This window comes from Lutra lutra, chromosome 4 (genome assembly GCF_902655055.1).
Source record: "Lutra lutra chromosome 4, mLutLut1.2, whole genome shotgun sequence".
In the NCBI taxonomy this organism is placed as follows: domain Eukaryota; kingdom Metazoa; phylum Chordata; class Mammalia; order Carnivora; family Mustelidae; genus Lutra; species Lutra lutra.
Genome location: NC_062281.1, coordinates 99,400,378 through 99,412,414, shown reverse-complemented (window position 1 = coordinate 99,412,414; position 12,037 = coordinate 99,400,378). Strand labels below are relative to the sequence as shown.

Below are 12,037 nucleotides of genomic sequence, written 5' to 3'. Positions count from 1 at the left end.
CAAAAAAGCAGAGAAGAGGGCATATGAGGGGCACACGGCTCCCAGGGCCGCTGCTGAGGGCCACTCTGGGACCTAGGAGAAGGCTCTTTGAGGCAGAGTGCCTTGTCTTTTGGACCTGAGGGTCTGGCCTCCGTGCTGGGAGTAACTGGGAATAAAAGACAATGAGAATGATGTTGCCTCTTCAGTAGAATCTGCCCTGTGCATCGTTCCTTCTCAGCTCTGCTCAGATGCTGGTCCCAGTCCTCGCCATCCTGCTGGGTCCTGCCCTGCCCTCCATTGGCCCTCAGCTGCAGCCTCCAGACCAGCAGCCCCAGAGTGGCCCAGCCCCGTTCCCCTCCAGTTTGCCCTTCTCAACCACTGGTCCCCTTTGACTCCACACCCCAGGCCCTGCCTGGCCGTGGGCATGACAGTGTCCCACACGAGACACGCTCCGGCCAGCCGGGGCTCTCTCCTTGCAGGTCTGCCGCCAGCCCCCAGGCTCAGTTGTCCCTCACCAGTCCCTCTGCCCGACAGCTTTCCCGCCTCTCCGGAGACCCACCCAGCACTCTAACCTCCAGGCCTCGGCACGAAAGCACAAAGGATCGTGACCTTGCTCAGGCCATGCTGCCTAGCAAGGAGATGTACATTTCCCATCCCGGGTCTGTGCCAGGCCTCGGATCCACCTTGTCCTTTTCCCTCGAATATGACCCGGCAGGGAGTATAGCACCTCCTGTCCCCGGGGGAGTCCAATCCTGGGAAGTTTCTCAGTAGACGTCAAAGAGGGCAAGAATGTCTGTCTGTCCGGTGAAACAGCACTTGGCTGCGCTGCTTCTCCCTGCTCCCCACTTGATGGAGGAGGATGCTGTTGTTGCCAAAACTACCCCCAGGCTCTGAGGCTGGTCTGGTGCACCCCTCCTTGACCCCCAACCCTGGGTGAAGGAGGAGGGCAGGGTTTGGAGGGGCTCTGATTTCGGATGGGGCCATCCGCTCGCTCATTCATTCATTCAGTCAATCGACAAATGTTCACTGAGCACCTGCTGTGTGCAAGTGTTGTTCTCCGTGCTAGAGATACGGGAAAAAAACCAAATACACAACCCTCCCCCCACCCCCACCCCCACTGCCCCGTGGAGCTTACATTTTATTCAGGCAAAGGACAAGAAAAAAGGTAAAAAGTTAGACGGTGAAAAGTATCGAGGAGAAAAATGTAAGGCAGGGAAGGGGGATGCATCATGCTCGTAGGGGAGGCCATAGTTGTTTGAATTTTAGACGGGTTGGCCGGGGCAGGCCTCCCTGAGGAGACGACATGTGAGAAAGAGAGCAGTCAAGGGTGACACCAAGATTTCTGTCCCTTCTTCTCATAAAGAACCCCCCCCGCCTTATTCAGGACTCCTAGAAACACCTGATACCTGGCCCCAGCTGCAGATGAATCCAAGCCTCTCTCACCATCTTCCAGAGCATGTGGTCCCAGGGCTCTCCTCTAGGTGGGATGGGTGCCCACCCTCGCTCTAGTGCAAGATTCAGCCTTGGTCTTTTTATTTGCCCCCACCGTTGAATCCCAGAGCAGCAGAAGGGGAACGCCCCCAGCTCCCCAGGAGGGGAGCTAGGGGGGCAGAGCTGTACACTCCTTAGAGGTGGGACCCCCTCCAGCACACAGAACCCCACAGCGGTGCAGAGCCAGTGAGCTGACACCCACAGCCACGAACTCTCATGTGCACAGCAACTCTGTGAGGCAGGAAGTGTCCTTATTCCTTCCACTTCACAGGCTGAAGAGCTCAGTGTTCAAAAACGCAGGTCTCAAAGCTCTGCCCAGGCTTACATCGCTGGTGGGAGATGCAGCTGGACTCCCGACTCTTAGGAGAGCATTCCTCCCACTCACTTTATCTTGGAGCACCATCAGGCTCACCCAGGGAGCACCTCAAGGTGACCCTGGCTCCTCTAGAACTTGGCTCCATGCTCTGTGGAGATAGAGTCCCCCCTCAGCACACACACGGTCTTGGGGGGGTGTACAGTTTGAAGAAGGTGCCAGGGTCCCCATCTCCCTCGGTGTGTCTCCTGTCCCCCTAGTCCCTTAGTCTAAGGAGGGAGACAAAGGAAATGGCCCTGTGACATGGTGTTGAGGGAGTGCAACCTTCCCCTCATGTAGCAGGTCCCTGGTGCACCTGGCTGGAAGTTCTACCTCTGACCAAGGCACTGAGGCATGAGGGAGCCCCCAGCTCCCTTTATTTCCCTCATAAGCCTCGTAGGTTCATTCCTACCCGAAGCTAGAGAAACCTTTCAGACTCAGTCATGTGTCTGCCATATGCCAAGTCTTTTGCCAAATCATCTCAGTGAGTCTTACTACAGCCCCCACAAGGTAGGTGCTCTTATCCCCACCGCAAACAAGAGAAAAGGACTGTTTGGTGAAGTTAAGTAGCTTGCCCAAGTTAAGCCACTTGCGTGACTAGTGAGTGCTCTGGTGCCAGTTTTTACGGATCCAGGCTGCTGCTCAAACACCCCCAAAGGCTCCCCCTGTTCGGCTTCTGGAATCAAGAAGCTTGCGTCTTAGCTTGCATTGAGGGTCCCATCTTAGTTCCTCACCTCACTTCCTCTCTACTCCTCTACACCAACCCTCCGCTCCACAGGGCTGGTGGAGCTTCGGTCCCTTTTGCCAGAATGTTTCTCCTCCGGTCCTGGCATGGACAATCCTATGTTTCTTGCAGGGGTCTTCTCCCAGGGTCCAGCCCACGGAGAGCACCTCTCCCCCCTACCCTGGCTGCACCTTCTGCCCCTGAGCCACGGTGTTACCAAGTCCCCCCTCTGCTGCCCCCGTGCCCTCCCACTAGCCTCTGGTGACTGGAGGCCCCTTTGGGTCTAGCTTTGCTTTACACCTACCCCTGCTTCAGAAGCGGCCACGTGTGAGAGGAGCTCCATGAACACAGACTGAAACACAAGGCCCTGTCTTAGCCAGGAGAGCCCTGGAAGGAGTGCTTCTCAATGTCAGTTGCCCCTTCTGAAGGGGCTGGTTTTCCTGCCCCTGTCACCCTACAATGCACAGTGGCTCTTTCAAGGGCAGTCTTATTTGGGGGAGTCCGAGCTGATTTGTTTTGGACTCGGGAGACTGGCTTGGGGTGTGGGGGAATCACATGCTCAATCTCCGCACTGCTCTCAAGGATGGCTCCTTCCAGGGGAACACCAACCCAGCAGGGCCCCCTCTTTTCTGCAGGGGTGCCCTTTCTTGACAGGACTGTGGCAGCTGGGCAGCACACGTGCTGAGTCTACGGCGTGGTGTGGGGCTCCCTACCCCCACTGTGGTCCCTGCTTCTGACCGTGAACTCCTTTCTTCATGCACAGTAAAGAAAACAAGCCAAGATCCGCCCCCATGACTTGCAGGCAGAGAGACAACAGGAGCCAAGGGGCCTGCAGCTGGACCCAGGACCTTCTGCCGTGGGTGACTGGGCCTCATGGGGCCCGACCGCAAGTTGGATGCCCTTGGCTCAATGGACGGAGCGGGTGTTGTTCCCCTGCCCACACAGGCAGCAGAGGACTGGCCTGTTTGATAAAGGAAAATAAAGCGGTTACTTTTGAGTAAATAGAGGGATGGGGGCTAAGCAAACACAGAGTCAGCATCTCCTGGCAGTCACCTCCCTCTCTGGGAAGCTGGGCCCCAGCTCAGCCCCTTGGGTGGCCTTGCCAAATCCTTGCTCTGCCCCACCCCCTCTCTTAGGAGGTTTCAGCCCCAGATCCTATACTCCTTGCCAGTCCTTTATGCTCATTAGTGATGCCTGAGACTTTGGCTTTAATAAAACCAGGGTGACCAGGGGCTGCAGAACAGCCCGCACATTATTGCTTTCATCTTCACTGGCTGTCAGGGGAGGCCACCTTAGGGCCCCTGATTGGTAATGAGCTCCCCAGTGATGGAGAGGTCACTGCTGTCCAGAACTTGGCAGAAACCAACTTGGCCCTCTCAGCTGCTAATCTGCAGGCTGATGGGGGTGGATGGGGGTCCAGGAGCACTGGCTCTCAGTCCTGGCTAGAATTTGGAGAGGGCAGAGAGCCGCAAGATTCTCAAAGGCCCCTCCATGGCACACCGCTGCTCTTGTGGGTTGCCCGGTAGGCTGTCTGCAACAGAGTCTCCTCCTCTTTGATGCACTCACAGAGCCGTAAGCACAGAAGAGAATTCCTGTCTGGGGGCTGCCCAGGAAAAAACAGTGAACCACAAGTCAGGAGCCACCAATCAGCCACGAATCCTTCAGCCACCAGTCAGCCACGAGAACTTGGGCTTGTCCTTTCACATCTCCATAACATGAGAGGATCGTCCTAAACATTCTAGTCCCTCCCTGCCAGCCATAAAAACCAAGGATTCACACTGGAAATCCTACCATCAACATCACCAATGGAGACGACCCAAAGATGCCTGACTGTTGTCTATAGCCTGCCTCAAGGAATCTAGCAACTTGGCCTTGAAATCCAACCGCTCTCATTCCTTCAGTCCCCACTACCCCCAAGTGTTTTAGTCTTCTCCGGCGCTTTCTCTTTCTCCCATATAGGCGATGAGTGGCATCCACACTCCGGGTCTGTCTTGGGAATCCAGGCTAAGCGAAGTAAGAACCATGCTTCCCCATCTCTTAGAGAACGCTTGTCTCTTAATCATTAAGTGGCTTGTCGGAATCTCTCATCATCGGCAGAGAAGCATCTGCTACACTTTTAAGAAGGCCACAGGAGACTGAAAAGGATCTCTGAAGCACAGGGTAGGAAGTGCGGCTAAGCTACCCCAGGGTAGGGCGGCCTGCAAGAGAGACGGGTGGAAGCCACTTGCCTCCAATGGGTAGAAAAACATCCAGGGAGCAATCCCTCTGTGAAGGCCTGCGGCTTGGAATCGGGGTAGAGCTGCGTTAGAGGCGGAGGCTGGCTGGCTCTTGGGGCTGGGCCCTTTCCTCTGCCCCCAAAGTACCCCAGACCTCCTCTTCCGTAGCCCAGGCCACCACCCTAACTTTCCTATCACTCATGTGGATTCTATGACAAATGCTCGGTTTGCCTTAGATCGTGGGCTCTTTGAGGGCAGAGATGGGGTCTCTGTCGCACCTAGTCCAGGGCCTGATCCACAGTAAATGCTCAGTAAGTACTGGCTGATGAGAGAAAGGCTGAGAGTATGGACTTGGGGCTCAGTCAGCTCAGGGCGGGGGGGTCGGGGTGGGGTGGGGGATGGGGCGGGGTGCGATCCAAGCTCCAGCTGTGATGTTAATGAGCAGTGCTGGTTTCTTAATCTGTAAAATGGGGCTAATAACACAGCATCCACCTCTTAAGGTTGCTGTTAGGATTCAATGACGTCATCTGTGTAGAGTGCTTGGCCTAGTGCCAGGCTCAGAGCAGGCTTTCAGTGACTGTTAGCTGCTATTATAATTATTACTTCCATCTTTGCAAATATTATAAAGATCTCACAGTCCTGGGGCAGGGACAGGGAAGAGAAAGCATAGAAGTAATCTGTTGGTGTGATCCGTGCTTTAAGACAGGCTTGGGCGAGATGTAGGGGGAAGGGGCGGCAGAGGGAGTAATAAAGTGCCCTGGGGTTACAGGGTAGGCTTCCAACAGGGTCTTTGGCAAGGTGAGCCAAAGGAAACCAAGCAGAGGAAAATGAGTGAGGCCATTCTAGGCTGAGGCGGGGACGTGAGAGATTCTGTATTAGAAGGTGAGATGCAGGGTGGGGACTTCTGCACATCCATGCTTCTGTCCTGCTCTTGCCACTGCCTGCAATCATCTGTCCCTACCTCTGATGTCCTTGCACGACACTTGTCTTTCCAGGCCAGCTGCTCTGTTCGCTCCTCTTGGGTTGCCTACTCTCACGCTCCTGGTCTCACTTGGGGTTCCCAATGCCTCTGGGTTGAAAGATCAAGTGTTACAAATGCCTTGAAGCAAAGGCAGCACGTTTCTGAGACAACGATCAGCGGGTTCTAGTGACCCGCTGGATGATGGGGCTGCAGGGGCGGAGAGCAGAGACTGACACCCCGCCCGCCCAGAGCCGCTGGATCCCAGGGGGTGGGCGTTCTCCTTCCTCCACAGCTTCCAGGACTCCCACTGTGAGCGGTGTGTGTGTGTGTGTGTGTGTGTGTGTGTGTGCTCGGGGAGGGACTGAGGCTGGGTTGGCTCCCTCCCTGCCCTTCCTCAGGCCCAAGCTTCTAAGGTTTTGGGGAGAATGCTGGGGGTGGCCAAGATGGAACACGGACAGGGCTGCTGTGATGCTCGGGTTCCCTACGGGGGGCTAGGGCAGGTTCCATTTGTTCTGCGTTCCATCTCTACCTACTTGTTCTCTCAGGTGCTTTCTGCCCCAAGGGCTTTGCAGCAATGTGAATAAATGATCTGGCAGGAGAGAGATGCCTTATATGAACTCAATGGACTCCAGCTGCAGCCTGTGGTGTGGACCCTGAAAGCCCTGGATGGTCACCGGGAAAGAGGGAGACCCTCCAGCTTTGGGGGGCAGGGCGTGCAGGAGAAGTCGGTGAGATGCTCGGGCTGGGCTGTGTCCCTGGGACCTGAGAGATTAAAGCACATGGCGGGGGAGGGGGAGGCAAATGTTGCCGTATCTGAGCATCTTCAGGGAAACAGATGGTTTTATTTAGGAAAACTTTTCTCAGCCTCTCTTCCATGAACCTGCCCTCAAAAAGAGGTTTAGTGTTTCACACGCACCATTACTTTTGGGCAAATATCCGTGAGTCAGAATCACACTGGGAGGTACAGATCTCTTCCTAATGACTTTTTAAAAGGTGGGTGGAAAGGGAGAGGGGCTGTGAGGGGGTGGAAGGAACTTGAGGAGAGTAGAGTTTGGGAAAGTTCTAGAAGAGATGGAGGCAATGTCTGGTCAAGCTGGAAAGTCTGCCGCATGGGGGCTTATCCATGGGGGGCCAGGGACTCTGCTCTGATCTTCCACTGGCATCACATTCATGACAGGAATAAATGGCACATTAATGAAGTTAACAGTGAGAATGGGTCTTCCTTTCTAGCCTCCAGTTGTCCTGCTGCATGGTTATCAAACCGCTGTCAGTCCTCCGACCCCTGCCCCCCACCCCCTGCCCGGAGAGGGTCGGCATCTCGGCATCTAATCTCTGCCCCAAGCAGGGTGGTGGGGGCAGGGACTCTCAGCAGGAGGGAAGATGCTCTGGTTCCAGGGCCGTGGTCTCCTGGGGTAGCTGAGGGGCATTTCTGCAAACCGGTGGCCTGGGGATGCCTGTGGGCAGGGCTTTGGTCTCAGTCACAGCCACATGCTCGCACGGCCGGTGACAGGGACTTTAACTTCCTTGTTTCTTTGCTGACCTGAGGGTTCAGGTCCTCAGCCCCTCCTGCTCCGACACTCGAGGATCTCTCCGTCTCACCGTGGTGTGGCTGCTGTGTGAAGAGGCTCTCCACAGCCTCTCCTGCCCTTGACTCTCCTGCCCTGGGGTCTCCTCCCACCTTTCTGGCTTCTCCATCCCAGCTCCTGCTCCATCTTCCTCCCATCCCTGCCTCTAAACAGTGGAATTCTAAACCCCCATTCTCTCTCTCTGCTCATCCATAATGTTAATGCCCATTTGCATTCTCAGGACTCCCAAATTTATGGCCCTTCTCGGACCTCTCCTCTAGACTCCAGACTCATATATCCAACCCGACGTCTCAATGTGGACGTCTCACAGAAATCGCAGATCTCTCAGATGTTCAAAGGTGAACTTCGATCTGCCATGTACATCCTCCCATTGTTTTGCCCAACTGGGGAAAAACCCCTGCATCCTCCCAGTTGCTCGAGCCAGAAATGAGACAGTCTCATCGATGCCTGCCTTCTTCTCTCCTTTGCATATAGTCCATCACCAAGCCCTGTCAATTCCACCTCCAAATTCAGTCTCAAGCCTGCCCACTTCTCTCCATCTCCAGTACCACACAGAGGGCAAAACCATCTCTCACCTGCCCACTTACAGCCGCCTCCTAATGGACCTCTCTGCTTCCCGTGTTCGTGCGTCCCACTTTCCATACAGCAGCCAGAGTGTTCTTGCAAAATTATAAGATGGAACACGTCACTCCTCTGTTTAAAACCCTCCAGTGTCTTCCCCTTGCACTTAGAATAGAATCCAAAACACTTATCAAGACCCACAGGGAGGACCCTACCTGATTAGTGTCCAAGTCCCCGCCTTCACCCTCCCGCAGCAACTGAAGCGTTCCGGGGTCTTCCCACTCCTGGGACTCCTCACATTCTGCTCTCTCCGTCTGACCATTCTTTCCCCAGCTCTTCACATGGCAGGTGTCCGCTCATCCTTCAGGCCGCTTCCTCCCAAGCCTCACCCCTGCTCTGGATGGTGTGTTCCCGAAGGACAGGGACTGGGTTTTGCTTCATCAGGAGCAGGACTAGGGTGAAGCAAAAAGGGAAGGAGGCCCTCCCTCTCAGGTTCATGCATGCCTCCAAGACTGAGGGCCTCCTTCAGTCTTGTCCCTCCTAGGCACCTTGTTTCCCTGACCCTAGTCCTGGCTCCATATTTCACTCCCCACTGTATTCCCAGGACTTAGCACAATGCCTGGTACATAACACATGCTCAGCAAATAACCGCTGAATGAATGAACATCTTAGCTTTGTGGCATGCACCCGGTTTAGAAGGTGGTGAAGGGGGGTGGGTGACAGGAGTGGACCTTGGTTAACCTCAGTCTCTGGTCTGTCCAGGGGGCATGCCCCCTGGGTAACGAGATGGCTTCAGGGTTGAGCCTCATAAGGTACACCAGACCTCCCTCGGGGAAGAGGAGGCTTGGTTCTTGAGCTGTGCCCAAGACAGACTGAGTCAGAACCTGTGAAAGTGGGCTGCGAATGACTGAGAAGCTCCCCAGGTCATTCTTGGACATCCTCGGTTTGCAGCACAAGGGGAATGAGGGGATTCTGAAGCTGCCGTAGATCAGACCCTAGCAGAATCCCTGCGAGACGGAACATGACCAAAGTCATTCGGTATAAATGGCACCAAGCAAAAGTTAGGATGGAAGGTGCAGACGAGGGTTCTGATGGGTCAAAGCCATGCGAGATCTTCCTGGAGCAGCGTGCTCACTCTCGCTCTTCACCTTTCCTCAATGCACCATGCATCCCCCGATAGCTAAGTTTTAGCAAGAAGGCGCCTGCCCCAAATTTAGAGAGTTTAAGAAACCTGGGTAGGGCTTTAAAGATGTCTGACATGAGTCTGTAAAATAGTCCTATTGCAGTAGTTTTCCAAGGGTGTTTCCCTGACCAGCAGCATTGGCAGCACTTGGAACCTGCCAGAAAAGCAAAGTATCGCCCCTCCCTGCCCCCCGCATGAGAACCACTGCCTTTTCCAGTTAGCAGAACCAATCAAGCATGCACGCTCTGGCCAGGATTTTGAACTTTCTTTTCCTTCTTTTAACCTACTTATCTTGGTGACCAAAGCCAAAGTCAAGAGAGAAGGAGACTAACAGATATGGAGCGTTTGGATACTTGACAGATATGTTCTTCATCGCATTCATATCACATTCCTTGGAAGAGCCCATGATCATTGCCGTCTTGAGGTTCAGAGAGGTTAAGTAACTTGCTAAGCTCTTGGAGTAACTGGCCAAGTCTGGATTTGGACTCTTGTCTGCTGACACTGAAGACTTTGCTCTTCTCCACCATGTCACTCAGAATCCTCTGGAACTGTGCACGTGCCACTCACTCCCCTCCACCCTGCCTGGAGAAAGCTGGACTGGCGGTAGGCAGAAGTTCTTGTCTCCGTGCAAGGACCCGAGGCTTTCTCTACAAGTCTCTACCCCCTGAGCTAGGGTGCAGACACCAGGACTGGGAGGGGGAAACCCTCAGGTAGAGAAGTTTGTCTCCTGCAGAACGGGAGCTATTTTCCCTCACTTTCATCTTCTTGCTCCCCTAGGTTTTGGGTAAGGGGCTGGTTTGTGGTGCCTGTGAGTTTTCCAAGAGGAGTGCAGGTGCCATATCTGGAGATTCATGCCCTTGATGTCGGATCTTTGTTGATCCGAGCAAGGCCACTCCAATCACATTCTAGACAGCGAGAAATCACGAGTGATCGGTCAACTCATCCAGTCCCAGCTTCTAAGCAGGACTTGTAAACTCAACAATGAAGCCCCCTTTTAAAAACATCTCACACTTTTCTCAGCCATTCCACTATCTTTGAACTCAGGAAATTCTCCTTGATGTCCAGGTCTTTCCTTCCCTCCCTGAGAGGGACTTCCTCTTGGCACTGAATGAGCCTGGAAGAGCACAGCCTGGCACGAAGGCAGGGCCATACCCCCTGGCGTCCCAAGGCAGGTACGCCCTTCCCTCCCAGTTCCCACCTACAATTTCATTATGATGCAGACATTACGCCCTCAGGGTCTGGAAGACTGTGTCAGTTTTCACGGTCTTCTCTTCTCCAAAGCCCAGAAACTCAGTGTCTTTGGCCTTCTATAGTTTCCAGGCATTTTAGTGGCCCTCATGTAGACCCAGAATATTCAACAAAGAACTCTTGACTGGGGGTCTGGTGGGAAACTGGGGTCTTGGTTTGTCATCCAACCAGAGTGGGAGGGAATCACTAGTCTGCTTCAAGGGAATTAGTATAAACAACCCGAGTGGGGAATGCGCAGGGTTTGGGGCACAGACTGGGATTCAAGTCCTGGCTCTTCTGTTTCCTGACTGCATGACTGTGAAAGTCATTGAACTTCTTTGACTTCGTTTGATCCTGAGTATCAGCCATTCTCAGGGGCCTCCCCCCGGGGAAGCTGCTGTAAACCCTGATGTGGAGATAGAAGAGGAGACCACAAGGTAAACTTTGCCAGTGGCCAGGGGAACTACCGAGACGCACACGCAGCAAGCGGGCAGGGTATAACCCTCTTGCTCTCCAGCCCCACTGGGGCAGGTGGTGGCCCCGCAGCCTAGGGACAGGCTAAGCAAAGCCCCCCTGGGAGACTGAAGGGCCATGTGTGCCCCCTGGACATCTGGGTCAGCAAGAGAAGAAGGCGGGGAAGCCACCTTGGGCGTGTCCCTGGTTGGAGGGCGGCTGTGAGGACACCTTCTAGCCTTGCTCTCAGAAGCCAGCTTCTGGCTTTGGGGCCCACATGAAGCCATGCCAGCTTGTAGGAGACCTCGTCCCTCTCTCCCAGCCTGGGCTTCCCCACCCATCATCACCTTCAATAAGCAGCGTGAGGGAAGACATTTTGTGCGTCCTGTCAGCCTCCAGGTTCCTCCGCACTAGGATAAACTTACAGCCAGGAGGCTTGGGTTCTAATCCCAACCCCGCCACTAACCTGTAGAATGATCTCGGGCAAGTCACTGGGCCTCCCAGAGCTGCGGTTTCCTTGGCTGTGAAATGAAAGCATTGTAGAGGCGGCCTCACCTTCTCGTCATAAAAGGGGGTTAACGGCTGAATGATGTGTGCACTTTCCCCTGCAGGGCAGACTCTTGGAGCATTTCTGCAAACTTCCAACCCCCCTCCTGCTTTGTCCTGCCGCAGAGCTGCTTCTGGCAGTTGACTTCTACCCTCTTCAAGCAGCATTCTGACAACACATCACGAGAGGGAGAAGCCAGTAGTGGGGGAGGAGGCCAAGGGAAGGGGAGGCCCGGCTCCCCGGCCCCAGAAGATGGCCGCAGCACTCTGCACTGGCTGCTTGTTTGAAACCAGACCCCAGGCCTCTCTCTCTTCCCCCTCTGCTCACCCAAGAGTGCAATGATGAAACACCAAATTAGCTCCATTATTGTAACTCCTCCAAAAATTATAGGTCGCATGTTCTGCTGGAGCCAGCTAATGTCTCCCACTGGTGAGCAGGTGACACTAATGGTTCTCTCCTCCCTTCCAGGCACCAAGTGGAGAGGGGCAAAAGCAACATGAGGGTCAGACAAGGAGGCAGCTTTGAGGGTGTGGGAATCCAGGGAGCCCAGGCTCCTGCCTGCCCCCAGCCTACAGCCACAGCTAGTGGGTCCCTGAGCCCCCAGCAGAAGCTCTTCCAGGTCTTGCCTTCCCTCACTGAGAGGGACTTCCTCTTGGCACTGAATGAGTCTGGAAGAGCACAGCCTGGCATGGAGGCAAGGCCGTACCCCCTGGCAGGGCTGGCCTCAGCCTCTGGGCTGGGCATCCCCAGGTTCCTA

General features: G+C 54.7%; 1 protein-coding gene across 5 annotated transcripts in view; it reads right to left on the bottom strand.

The window, feature by feature from the left end:
• The window catches only part of SYT6 (synaptotagmin 6), a 57,707-nt gene that overhangs the window by 14,518 nt on the left and 31,152 nt on the right, over positions 1-12,037 (bottom strand). The window lies entirely within an intron of this gene.